The sequence below is a fragment of the Nerophis ophidion genome, linkage group LG06, assembly GCF_033978795.1.
Source record: "Nerophis ophidion isolate RoL-2023_Sa linkage group LG06, RoL_Noph_v1.0, whole genome shotgun sequence".
In the NCBI taxonomy this organism is placed as follows: Eukaryota; Metazoa; Chordata; class Actinopteri; order Syngnathiformes; family Syngnathidae; genus Nerophis; species Nerophis ophidion.
Genome location: NC_084616.1, coordinates 71462603 through 71476654, shown reverse-complemented (window position 1 = coordinate 71476654; position 14052 = coordinate 71462603). Strand labels below are relative to the sequence as shown.

Sequence of the window (14052 nt, the reverse complement as noted above, 5' to 3'; positions counted from 1 at the left end):
TTTCGGTCATAACCCAAAGCTCATGACCATAGGTGAGGATGGGAACGTAGATCGACCGGTAAATAGAGAGCTTTGCCTTCCGGCTCAGCTCCCTTTTTCACCACAACGGATCGATACAGCGTCCGCATTACTGAAGACGCCGCACCGATCCGCCTGTCGATCTCACGATCCACTCTTCCCTCACTCGTGAACAAGACTCCGAGGTACTTGAACTCCTCCACTTGGGGCAGGGTCTCCCCCCGGGGTTGTCAGAGCCCGTGCAGTAACCAGACTGCCCAATGCCCGAAGTGTTTACCACTGCCTTGGTTGACCAAAGGCTAGGGGAATAAACCCCCAAAGACAAATCACAGCTTCAGGGTGAGGCCGGACATCCTGGAAGTTCCAATCAAGCTACTGTCACAAGGTCTGTGACAGTCGCTGCAACGAGTCGCGAAATCAGATGGCACTCCACCCTTTTCCAGGCAAGAGCCTTGGATTTAGACTTGGAGGTGCTGATTCTCATCCCAGTCGCTTCACACTCTGCTGCGAACCGATCCAGTCAATCAATCAATCAATCAATCAATGTTTACTTATATAGCCCTAAATCACTAGTGTCTCAAAGGGCTGCACAACCCACTACGACATCCTCGGTAGGCCCACATAAGGGCAAGGAAAACTCACACCCAGTGGGACGTCGGTGTCAATGATGACTATGAGAACCTTGGAGAGGACGAAAGCAATGGATGTCGAGCGGGTCTAACATGATACTGTGAAAGTTCAATCCATAATGTGAGGGCTGAAGATCCCGGTCAGAACCACATCATCTGCAAAAAGCAGAGACCTAATTCTGCAGCCACCAAACCGGATCTGGATGCCAGCTTAGTTCTGTAGCCACCAAACCGGATCCAGTGCCACCCACACTGGTTTAAATGCAACTTAGATATTGGGTTGAGGAGGGAGGCTACCTGGTGCCACACCTTTCCCAAGGGTGACCTGGGGTTTTCTGTCGGGGTTGTCCATCCCCTAGCCTTTGGTCAACCAAGACCTGCCCGCAAGGCAGCGGGGTTGTCAGAGCCCGTCCAGTAACCAGACTGCCCACTGCCCGAAGTGTTTACCGCTGCCTTGTGGTTAAGGTCTTGGTTGACCAAAGGCTAGGGGAGTAAACCCCCGAAGACAAATCACGGCTTCTGGGTGAGGCCGGACATCCTGGAAGTTCCAATCAAGCTACTGTCACAAGGTCTGTGACAGTCGCTGCAACGAGTCGCGAAATCAGTCTGTCTCGGCCTGGCCTTGCCCCTGAGAAACCTCGATTCACCAAGTTTGTGCTGTTATTTATTGGGTTTCGCTATGTAAAGCGCTTTGAGTCACTAGAGAAAAGCGCTATATAAATATAATTCACTTCACACTTCACTAGAGTCTTGAATTATTACTACCTCATTTCCTTGAATTGCCGCAGGCCATATAGTATGCGCCTGCCTTGAATTACTGCCTGGGTCAAACTCGCTTTGCAAAATAATTAGCACCTGGTCAAACTCGTGACGTCACGAGTGACACTTCCCTTGTCATCATTTTCAAAATAGAGGAGGCTTATTTCAATGCCGGTAATTTGAAATCGCATAAAGGGATGAAGATTAAGAGCTATTCAGTGGGATATAAGGTCCAAGCTTACATCACACTCAAATTTTTACTGCATTCCTTTGGTAAGTGCCAGAGTGAGAAGAGGTTTTAAAATAATTAGCGCATGCTTACTTTTACCACATGCCTTTGGTAAGCGCTGGAGTGAGAAGAGGTTTTAAATTAATTAGCGCACCAGCGGCAATTCAAGGAAATACGGTATACCAACTATTTAACCATTTACCTGAAAATTGCAACAATTTGTGTGCACCCAAAAAAGATCAGACCGATACGTGACATTATGACATCACATCAATAACTCAGATACCTTTTAAAACTAGCTCTGCTAATACAAAAAAAAAACGCTCCATTGAGATTTAATAACCTGTACTGTGTTTGAGGCGTGCTAGGGTGACAAAATCAAGCGCTTCTTTTTGTAAATTTGTCGTAAACTTCCCTCAGAACTCATTGCAAACAGACACGGCCCCCTGACTTAAACAAGTTGAAAGACCTATTCGGGTGTTACCATTTAGCACGGTGGCACAGGGGTTAATGCTTGTGCCCCCCAAGTGATCCTGAAAGGGACAAGCGGTAGTAAATGGATATACAGAATATGTACTGTACTGTACAATCTACTAATAATAGTTTCAATCAATCAAACTCGATCATGTAGGACAGGGGTCACCAACCTTTTTGAAACCCAGAACTACTTCTTGGGTACTGATTAATGCGAAGGGCTACCAGTTTGATACACACTTAAATAAATTGCCAGAAATAGCCAATTTGCTCAATTTACCTTTAACTCTATGTTATTATTAATAATTAATGATATTTATCTTTGTTGAAACACAGTTCATCTTCAATTTCGACTCTTTAAAATTCTAAATTCAACCGAAAAAAAGAAGAGAAAAACTAGCTAATTCGAATTTTTTTTCAAAAATATTTAAAGAGGAATTTATGGAACATCTTTAGTAATTTTTCCTGATTAAGATTAATTTTAGAATTTTGATGACATGTTTTAAATAGGTTAAAATCCAATCTGCACTTTGTTATAATATATAACAAATTGGAACCAGCTATATTTCTTCTAGATTTTCCAGAACAATGATTTTAAAAGAAATTCAAAAGACTTTGAAATAAGATTTAAATTTGATTTTTACATATTTTCTAGATTTGCCAGAATATTTTTTTTGAATTTTAATCATAATAAGTTTGAAGAAATATTTCACAAATATTCTTCATCGAAAAAACAGAAGCTAAAATGAAGAATTAAATTAAAATGTATTTATTATTCTTTACAATAAAAAAAATATATTTACTTGAACATTAATTTAAATTGTCAGGAAAGAAGAGGAAGGAATTTAAAAGGTAAAAAGGTATATGTGTTTTAAAATAATTTTTAAGGTTGTATTTTTTCTCTAAAAATGTCTTTCTGAAAGTTTTAAGAAGCAAAGTAAAAAAATAAATGAATTTATTTAAACAAGTGAAGACCAAGTCTTTAAAATATTTTCTTGGATTTTCAAATTCTATTTGAGTTTTGTCGCTCTTAGAATTAAAAATGTCAAGCAAAGCAAGACCGGCTTGCTAGTAAATAAATAAAATTTAAAAACCAGAGGCAGCTCACTGGTAAGTGCTGCTATTTGAGCTATTTTTAGAACAGGCCAGCGGGCGACTCATCTGGTCCTTACGGGCTACCTGGTGCCCGAGACCCCCGCGTTGGTTACCCCTTCTCTAGTACTTGTGGTCATTTTTACACTCATTCACTCACTCATCAGTTTCACCATAACAAGCTCAGGGATTCGTTTGCATGTTCTGTGACCTTTTTTTGGATATTTTTTTTGTGAGAAGCCAAAATCGAAAGTCATTAAAATGAGATTAATCTTCCAGCCCTCATATAACAACAATGCTGCCATGAATCATTATCCTAAACTTTAATTTATTTGTTTATGTAGCTTAAACCTGGAAAAAAAAAAAAAATGACAAAAGTGTTGCCGGGCAGATATTTCAGGACTGGCTACTTATAATACTTCCCTTCCTAAATGCATTTTGTCCAAGCTGCTGGATGCATCTCTTATTTAAAAATGCTTGTGCTCCAATCTAATCGCCCACAGATGTGCTAGGCATGCACTGACGCACACTAATAATCAAACAGTGCAGGACATTTTGCCAAAGAAATGACTGAAATTGTTTTAAGCCTCATAAATAATGTAGAGGCCGCTTTTTCCAGCACAGACTCGAAGGCTATCCGTTGAAAGATCAACCTGCGATAGCAAAATTTGCATTTTTGGATGGCATCTCAGGGTCGAGATAATCCATCAGTTTCCCCGGCTGCCATACATCATTAAGCTATAGATGATATTCATGAATTCTGCTCCCAGATAACGGCAAACAAGATGAAGCGGGATTCAACTGTGACCTTCTCCTCATGCATAGTGCAGCGAATTGTAGATGGGATTTTACTTCTTTCAACTCTTGTAGCCTTCAGGAGAGAGAAAATGACAGTACATAACATTTCCGTGTTCTTGTCCTTAGAACACATTGTTCTCCCCCCCGAATTTTGCTCAGATTAATATTGATTGTTTGACCAATTTATACAGAATGTCAGCATCATTTTACAAAGGCTGTATAAAAATCAATCAATCAATGTTTACTTATCCATCCATCCATCCATCATCTTCTGCTTATCCGAGGTCGGGTGCGGGGGCAGCAGCCTAAGCAGGGAAGCCCAGACTTCCCTATCTCCAGCCACTACGTCTAGCTCTTCCCGGGGGATCCCGAGGCATTCCCAGGCCAGCCGGGAGACATAGTCTTCCCAACGTGTCCTGGGTCTTCCCCGTGGCCTCCTACCGGTTGGACGTGCCCTAAACACCTCCCTAGGGAGGCGTTCGGGTGGCATCCTGACCAGATGCCCGAACCACCTCATCTGGCTCCTCTCGATGTGGAGGAGCAGCGGCTTTACTTTGAGTTCCTCCCGGATGGCAGAGCTTCTCACCCTATCTCTAAGGGAGAGACCCGCCACACGGCGGAGGAAACTCATTTCGGCCGCTTGTACCCGTGATCTTATCCTTTCGGTCATGACCCAAAGCTCATGACCATAGGTGAGGATGGGAACGTAGATCCACCGGTAAATTGAGAGCTTTGCCTTCCGGCTCAGCTCTTTCTTCACCACAACGGATCGATACAACGTCCGCGTTACTGAAGACGCCGCACCGATCTCACGATCCACTCTTCCCCCACTCGTGAACAAGACTCCTAGGTACTTGAACTCCTCCACTTGGGGCAGGGTCTCCTCCCCAACCCGGAGATGGCACTCCACCCTTTTCCGGGCGAGAACCATGGACTCGGACTTGGAGGGGTTTACTTATATAGCCCTAAATCACTAGTGTCTCAAAGGGCTGCACAAACCACAACACAAACCACTACGACATCCTCGGTAGGCCCACATAAGGGCAAGGTAAACTCACACCCAGTGGGACGTCGGTGACAATGATGACTATGAGAACCTTGGAGAGGACTAAAGCAATGGATGTCGAGCGGGTCTAACATGATACTGTGAAAGTTCAATCCATAATGGATCCAACACAGCCGCGAGAGTCCAGTCCAAAGCGGAGCCAGCAGGAAACCATCCCAAGCGGAGGCGGATCAGCAGCGCAGAGATGTCCCCAGCCGATACACAGGCAAGCAGTACATGGCCACCGGATCGGACCGGACCCCCTCCACAAGGGAGAGTGGGACATAGGAGAAAAAGAAAAGAAACGGCAGATCAACTGGTCTAAAAAGGGAGTCTATTTAAAGGCTAGAGTATACAAATGAGTTTTAAGGTGAGACTTAAATGCTTCTACTGTGGTGGCATCTCGAACTGTTACCGGGAGGGCATTCCAGAGTACTGGAGCCCGAACGGAAAACGCTCTATAGCCCGCAGACTTTTTTTGGGGCTTTGGGAATCACTTATAAGCCGGAGTCCTTTGAACGCAGATTTCTTGCCGGGACATATGGTACAATACAATCGGCAAGATAGGATGGAGCTAGACCGTGTAGTATTTTATACTTAAGTAGTAAAACCTTAAAGTCACATCTTAAGTGCACAGGAAGCCAGTGCAGGTGAGCCAGTACAGGCGTAATGTGATCAAACTTTCTTGTTCTTGTCAAAAGTCTAGCAGCCGCATTTTGTACCAACTGTAATCTTTTAATGCTAGACATGGGGAGACCCGAAAATAATACGTTACAGTAATCGAGACGAGACGTAACAAACGCATGGATAATGATCTCAGCGTCTTTAGTGGACAAAATGGAGCGAATTTTAGCGATATTACGGAGATGAAAGAAGGCCGTTTTAGTAACGCTTTTAATGTGTGACTCAAAGGAGAGAGTTGGGTCGAAGATAATACCCAAATGTGCATTTGACAAGTTTATATGCACGAACAGGTTTTATCCGGCCCGCGGGATGAGTTTGCCAAGTATAGAAATTTGCCGAAATATTTGAATGGAAGAAACTGCTGTTCTAAATGTGCCCACTAGATGTCGTTGCAGAACCGAACAAGGGAACACTACTTGCTTGCATAATTTAAAGTACTGTATTTTTCGGACTATAAGGCGCACTTAAAGGCCTACTGAATTGAGATTTTTTTTATTCAAACGGGGATAGCAGGTCCATTCTATGTGTCATACTTGATCATTTCGCGATATTGCCATATTTTTGCTGAAAGGATTTAGTAGAGAACATCCATGATGAAGTTCGCAACTTTCGGTGCTAAGAGAAAAGCCCTGCCTCTACCGGAAGTCGCAGACGATGACGTCGCATGTTTGATGGCTCCTCACATATTCACATTGTTTTTAATGGGAGCCTCCAACAAAAAGTGCTATTCGGACCGAGAAAACGACAATTTCCCCATTATTTTGAGCGAGGATGAAAGATTCGTGGATGATGATATTGATAGCGAAGGACTAGAAAAAAAATAAATAAATAAAGTTGAGACAGATTCAGATGTTTTTAGACACATTTACTAGAATACTTCTGGGAAATCCCTTATCTTTCTATTGTGTTGCTAGAGTTTTAGTGAGAAACAAGTGATTCAATTATAAATAAAGATTTCTACACATAGAAGTAATCATCAACTTAAAGTGCCCTCTTTGGGGATTGTAATAGAGATCCATCTGGATTCATGAACTTAATTCTAAACATTTATTCTCAAAAAAAGAAATCTTTAACAGTTATATTTATGGAACATGTCCACAAAAAATCTAGCAGTCAACACTGAATATTGCATTGTTGTATTTCTTTTCACACTTTATGAACTTACATTCATATTTTGTTGAAGTATTATTCAATATGTATATTTATGAAGGATTTTTGAGTTGTTGCTATATTTAGAATATTTTTCAAAAATCTCACGTACCCCTTGGCATACCTTCAAGTACCCCCAGAACCACTGCACTAACCACTGTGCCACCGTCTACTGGAAAAATCAGGAAGGTTGGCAAGTATGCCATGTACCAAATAAAATAGCTTTGAGGTAGGTAGGCACAACCAAAATGATCAGGCGCACCGGGTTACAAGCACACTGTCGAGTTGAGAAAATTAAAGGATTATAGTCCGAAAAATACGGTACTTTTAAAATAAAACCTCTTGTTTTAATGAATTGCCGCCGGGGCGATAATTAATTTAAAACCTCTTCTCACTCTCACTTCTCACACCATCCCTATAGCGATGGTGAAAATCAGGCACTTTGAAGACGTTTTTCGGGATATCGCGTGATGGGTAAAATTTTGAAAAAAACTTCGGAAAAAAAAATAAGCCACTGGGAACTGATTTTTATTGGTTTTAACCCTTCTGAAATTGTGATAGTGTTCCCCTTTAAAGGCCTACTGGAATGAGATTTTCTTATCTAAACGGGGATAGCAGGTCCATTCTATGTGTCATACTTGATCATTTCGCGATATTGCCATATTTTTGGTGAAAGGATTTAGTAGAGAACATCCACGATGAAGTTCGCAACTTTCGGTGCTAAGAGAAAAGCCCTGCCTCTACCGGAAGTCGCAGACGATGACGTCACATGTTTGATGACTCCTCACATATTCACATTGTTTTTAATGGGAGCCTCCAACAAAAAGTGCTATTCAGACCGAGAAAACGACAATTTCCCCATTAATTTGAGCGAGGATGAAAGATTCGTGTTTGAGGATATTGATAGCGACGGACTACGGGTGTGTTGATCCACATTGGGAAGAATTCCGATGTTTTTAAACACATTTACTTGGATAATTCTGGGAAATCCCTTATCTTTCTATTGTGTTGCTAGTGTTTTAGTGAGTTTAATAGTACCTGATAGTCGGAGAAGTGTGTCCACGGGTGTGTTGATCCACATTGGGAAGAATTCCGATGTTTTTAGACACATTTACTTGGATAATCCTGGGAAATACCTTATCTTTCTATTGTGTTGCTAGTGTTTTAGTGAGTTTAATAGTACCTGATAGTCGGAGAAGTGTGTCCACGGGTGTGTTGATCCACATTGGGAAGAATTCCGATGTTTTTAGACACATTTACTTGGATAATTCTGGGAAATCCCTTATCTTTCTATTGTGTTGCTAGTGTTTTAGTGAGTTTAATAGTACCTGATAGTCGGAGAAGTGTGTCCACGGGTGTCTTGATGCACATTGGGAAGAATTCCGATGTTTTTAGACACATTTACTTGGATAATCCTGGGAAATCCCTTATCTTTCTATTGTGTTGCTAGTGTTTTAGTGAGTTTAATAGTACCTGATAGTCGGAGAAGTGTGTCCACGGGTGTGTTGATCCACATTGGGAAGAATTCCGATGTTTTTAGACACATTTACTTGGATAATCCTGGGAAATACCTTATCTTTCTATTGTGTTGCTCGTGTTTTAGTGAGTTTAATAGTACCTGATAGTCGGAGAAGTGTGTCCACGGGTGTGTTGACGCGCAGTATCTCTGAGGGAAGTCATGAAGCTGCAGCAGGACGGAAGCTCCGCTGATATCCGGTAAAAGTGACTTTTTAACCACAATTTTCTCACCGAAACCTGCTGGTTGACATTTGGTCCGGATCCATGTCTGCTTGACCGCGCTCTGATCCATAGGAAATTTTCACCTCCGGGAATTTCAAACAAGGAATCACCATGTGTTTGTGTGGCTAAAGGCTAAAGCTTCCCAACTCCATCTTTCTACTGTGACTTCTCCAATATTATTTGAACAAATTGCAAAAGATTCAGCAACACAGATGTCCAAAATACTGTGTAATTATGCCGTTAAAGCAGACGACTTTTAGCTGTGTGTGTGTGCAGCGCTCATACTTCCTGAAAACGCTTGACGTCTTGCGTACACGTCATCATTACACGACGTTTCCAGAACGAAACTCCCGGGAAATTTAAATTTGTAATTTAGTAAACTAAAAAGGCCGTATTGACATGTGTTGCAATGTTAATATTTCATCATCGATATATAAACTATCAGACTGCATGGTGGGTAGTAGTGGGTTTCAGTAGGCTCTTAAAAATCCTTTCGTTTTCTCAAAACTCGACATCGCGCCTTATAACCCGGTGCGCCTAATGTACGGAATAATTTTGGTTGTGCTTACCGACCTCGAAGTTACATTATTTGGTACATGGTGAAATAAGTGTGACCAGTAAATGGCAGTCACACATAAGAGATATGTGTCGACTGCGATATGATGGTAGTTGTTGCGATCTGCTGCTCAGATCTACACTATTTTTATTTTTTTCCATTTTGTATATTTCTCCGACTCCTTATTTCCTGTTTGCTTTTGTCACCATGGTCACTCATCGGTCCACCTGCTAGTCTCGCCCCGCACACCTGCTACTAATTATCACCCCCCTATTTAAGCCATTCGGTCTGGGTTCATAGTTTGCTTTCACGCCACCGTACGTCTGGATTTTGATCATTTGCTTTCTCGCAAGTATTTCTATTCTTGCTAGCTTCTCACGTTTACATACTGATGATTTGTTTTCTCTTTTGTGCCAACTTGCTATTTAAGTTTGTCTATTTTAACTTCCTAGTTTTCATACTAGCGTTTTTGGTTTGCCTTTTTATTAGCTCCAGTATTTCTGTTCAGAGCTCCCTTTTTGTAAAATAAATATTTTAAGATCCTACCTTTTGTTGTGTTCACGTAAACGCATCCTCGAGGGAATCGAACCCGGCATCACAATGCCCACCAGTCCTCACAGTAGTCACACATTACAGATAGGTGTAGACTCCAATATGACTCAAATGAAATAAAATATATAATGATAATAATAAATAAAGGCTTCACGGTGTAGACTGCAATATGACTCAAATGAAATAAAATATACAATGATAATAATAAATAAAGGCTTCACGGTGGTAGAGGGGTTAGTGCGTCTGCCTCACAATACGAAGGTCCTGCAGTCCTGGGTTCAATCCCGGGCTCGGGATCTTTCTGTGTGGAGTTTGCATGTTCTCCCCGTGACTGCGTGGGCTTCCTCCCACCTCCAAAGACATGCACCTGGGGATAGGTTGATTGGCAACACTAAATGGTCCCTAGTGTGTGAATGTGAGTGTGAATGTTGTCTGTCTATCTGTGTTGGCCCTGCGATGAGGTGGTGACTTGTCCAGGGTGTACACCGCCTTCCGCCCGATTGTAGCTGAGATAGGCGCCAGCGCCACCCGCGACCCCAAAAGGGAATAAGCGGTAGAAATGGATGGAAGGAATAATAAATAATATATATATATGTATATTTATATATATATTATATAAAAATTTGACGAAATTTTTGAATGAAAGAAACAACTGTTTTAAATGTGCCCACTAGATGTCGCAATAGCAATTCTGTACTGGCTCACCTGCACTGGCTTCCTGTGCACTTAAGATGTGACTTTAAGGTTTTACTACTTACGTATAAAATACTACACGGTCTAGCTCCATCCTATCTTGCCGATTGTATTGTACCATATGTCCCGGCAAGAAATCTGCCTTCAAAGGACTCCGGCTTATTAGTGATTCCCAAAGCCCAAAAAAAGTCTGCGGGCTGTAGAGCTTTTTCATTTCAGGCTCCAGTACTCTGGAATGCCCTCCCGGTAACAGTTCGAGATGCTACCTCAGTAGAAGCATTTAAGTCTCACCTTAAAACTCATTTGTATACTCTAGCCTTTAAATAGACTCCCTTTTTAGACCAGTTGATCTGCCGTTTCTTTTCTTTTGCTTCTATGTCCCACTCTCCCTTGTGGAGGCGGTCCGGTCCAATCCGGTGGCCATGTACTGCTTGCCTGTGTATCGGCAGGGGATGTTTCTGCGCTGCTGATCCGCCTCCGCTTGGGATGGTTTCCTACTGGCTCCGCTGTGAACAGGACTCTCGCTGCTGTGTTGGATCCGCTTTGGACTGGACACTCGCGACTGTGTTGGATGCATTATGGATTGAACTTTCACAGTATCATGTTAGACATTTGGACATTTTCCGAATGTGCTTCTTCTATTTTTAAACAAAGAAAATAATCTGAAGTTGTCTTTATGTTTAAGTTATCGTGCTGTGATTTTACTACTCCGGCACAGTTTGTAGTAGATTTTTCTCCATGTGGCCCCCCCGTCTAAAATGAGTTTGACGCCCCTGGATTAGGGCTGTACTTGGTTACACACACACACACTGGTTATATTTACACACACATATACTGGTTATCATTTGGAATGAGGACCAAGTTTTTGATCATGACTTGTGGGGACCCCTGTTTCCACAGGTTGTAGAGGCATAAAAAAAATGAGGTAAAATGTTCACCGCCCAGTTAGCTCATACACGTCTTTAAATCTCTTAATTGATGAAGTAATGTGCTGATCATTCTTAAAGGGGATCCTGGGGAAAAATAGCTAATATGTTTCATGGGGACCAAATTTAAATAATTTTGCATAATTCACACAAATCTGTACGTGACTACTGAAAACCATTGAGAAAAAAAAAAGTTGTAATTATATATGACATGATTCTCAGAATACGGCACTACAGCTGTCCTCTTATAGGACAGGTGGAAGTGATTAACTATAGGAAGAAGTGTGAGCAGAGCAGTGAGTGCAGTACCAGCTACAGCCCGATGAGGGGGCTGCTGTGCAAATGCCTCACTCTCAAACTAACCAGTAAACACGTTTTTATGGTCCTAAGCTTAAAAATCACTTTGGCATCTTCAGAATGGATCTGACTATCATTTAAAGAGGTTTCCCTCTAGAGCAGTGATACCGGGCCGCAGAAGAATTTTTTCTTTTTTTTAATTAAAAAAAAAAAAAAAAAAAAAATATTTATTTATTTATTAAATCAACATTATAAAAAAACAAGATACACTTACTAGAGATGCGCGGATAGGCAATTATATCATGCGCAACCGCATCACTAAAGTCATCATCCACCCGCCATCCACCCAAACCAACATTTTATCAGAACCGCAACCGCCCGCCATCCGCCCGTTGTTATATATCTGAAGTCGGCGACCTTTACCACTAAGGAGCTAGTTTGACCCATGTCACAAAGTAAAGAAGGCAATGGGAGCCGCTAACGTTCTCGCGAATATCCGATGGTGCTCATCCAGGTAACAAGAATAAGGGCGCGCTGTGAAGCCATTGCCTTTGACACCTTCTACATCATGTACAAATTTTTTCGCCAGTCCAGCAACATGTTGTATGCAGCTTCTTCAAACACACGTATAAGATTGAAAGGCATACTGGGTGATACAGAGCACACAGATGGTTGTGATATAAACATTTTTAACACTCTTACTAATATGTGCCACACTGTGAAGCCACACACAACAAGAATGACAAACACATTTCGGGAGAACATCCTCACAGTAACACAACATAAACGCAACACAACTAATACCCAGAATCCTTTGCATCCATGAGACAACCTGAATATATTTCACAACCCCGCACCTCCAACCCCGCCCACCTTACCGACGCACGGGGAGGTGGGGAGGTGGCGGGGTTTGCCGCTAGCGGGGTGTATAATATAGTCAGGTATCGTCATGGATACAAAGGATTCTGGGTATTTGTTGTGTTGCGTTTATGTTGTGTTAATTTGAGGATGTTCTACCGAAATGTGTTTGTCATTCTTGTGTGGCGTGGCTTCACAGCGTGGCGCATATTAGAGTGTTAAAATTGTTTATATCGCAACCATTAGTGTACTCTGTATCACCCAGTATGCCTTTCAGTCATGTGCGTGTCTGCGGAATCCACACACAACATGTTGCTGGACTGGCAAGGAGATTGTATATGTTGTAGAAGGTGTCAAAGGCAATGGCTTCATATCAAGCCCTAATTCATGTTAACTGGGTGACTACCGGCAGACGTTCTTGTGAATGTCTCCGACTCTTATTGTCTTCTTTGCTTTATAACACGGGTCCAAAATGGCTCTTTGAACGGTAAAGGTAACCGATCCCTGAACCATGTATAACAAATATTTACAAATCGTTCAACCGCCACCTGCCCGAATCATCTATTTAAAATCTATTTTTTCATCCTGTCACCCGCCCGACCTACGGTTTATCCGCGGACTCCGCGGATGAGACTGCAAACCGCGCATCTCTAACACTTACAATTAGTGCACCAACCCCCCAAATCCCCCCCGCCCCCTTTTTTTCATGACAAAGAAAAAAAAAAAATTAATTCAAGCGTTGACCGGTCCGCAGCTACAAAAAGGTTGGGGACCATTGCTTTAGGGGACCTGTTTTTTTTTGTCCCCATACCGTCAGAGGTCCCCTAAAGCAGTGGTCCCCAACCTTTCTATCCGCGGACCGGTCAACGCTTAATAATTTGTCCCGCGGCCCGGGGGCTGGGTGTGGGAGGGGGGGGATCCTTTTTTATTTATTTATTTATCTTAATTTTTTTTTTCTTTGTCATGAAAAAGGGACGTTTTTGTCATGAAGAAGGGAGGTTTTTGTGGTTGGTGCACTAATTGTAAGTGTATATTGTGTTTTTTTGCTCCCAGTGCCACCCACACTGGTTTAAATGTAACTTAGATATTGGGTTTCACTATGTAAAGCGCTTTGAGTCACTAGAGAAAAGCGCTATATAAATATATTTCACATTTCACATTTTTATGATGATTTAATAAAGAAAAAAATTACAAAAATATTTTTTATTTTATTTTATTTGTTTTATTTAATAAAAATTAATCAAAAATTATTCTGCGGCCCGGTGGTTGGGGACCACTGCCCTAAAGGTGACTGTGTAAACAGAGGGATGTCCCCATTAGGTAAGCATTGCCAGAACACACACACACACACACACACACACACACACACACACACACACACACACACACACACACACACACACACACACACACGTGCAACCTAGCCGACTGATGGATTGCCTGCAATGCAATCCCTCCCTGCAAGTTGTTAAAGATAAGCGGCACATTTCATTATATAAATAATCGGAACGACTCCAAATAATCCAAAAGTCAAACCAATGGAATGCTTGCTG

The 14052-nt window shown here is 41.9% G+C and overlaps 1 protein-coding gene across 2 annotated transcripts in view; it reads left to right on the top strand.

Moving 5' to 3' along the window:
* Positions 1-14052, top strand: part of spen (spen family transcriptional repressor) — a 100843-nt gene that overhangs the window by 22014 nt on the left and 64777 nt on the right. The gene's annotated exons all lie outside the window — the stretch shown is intronic.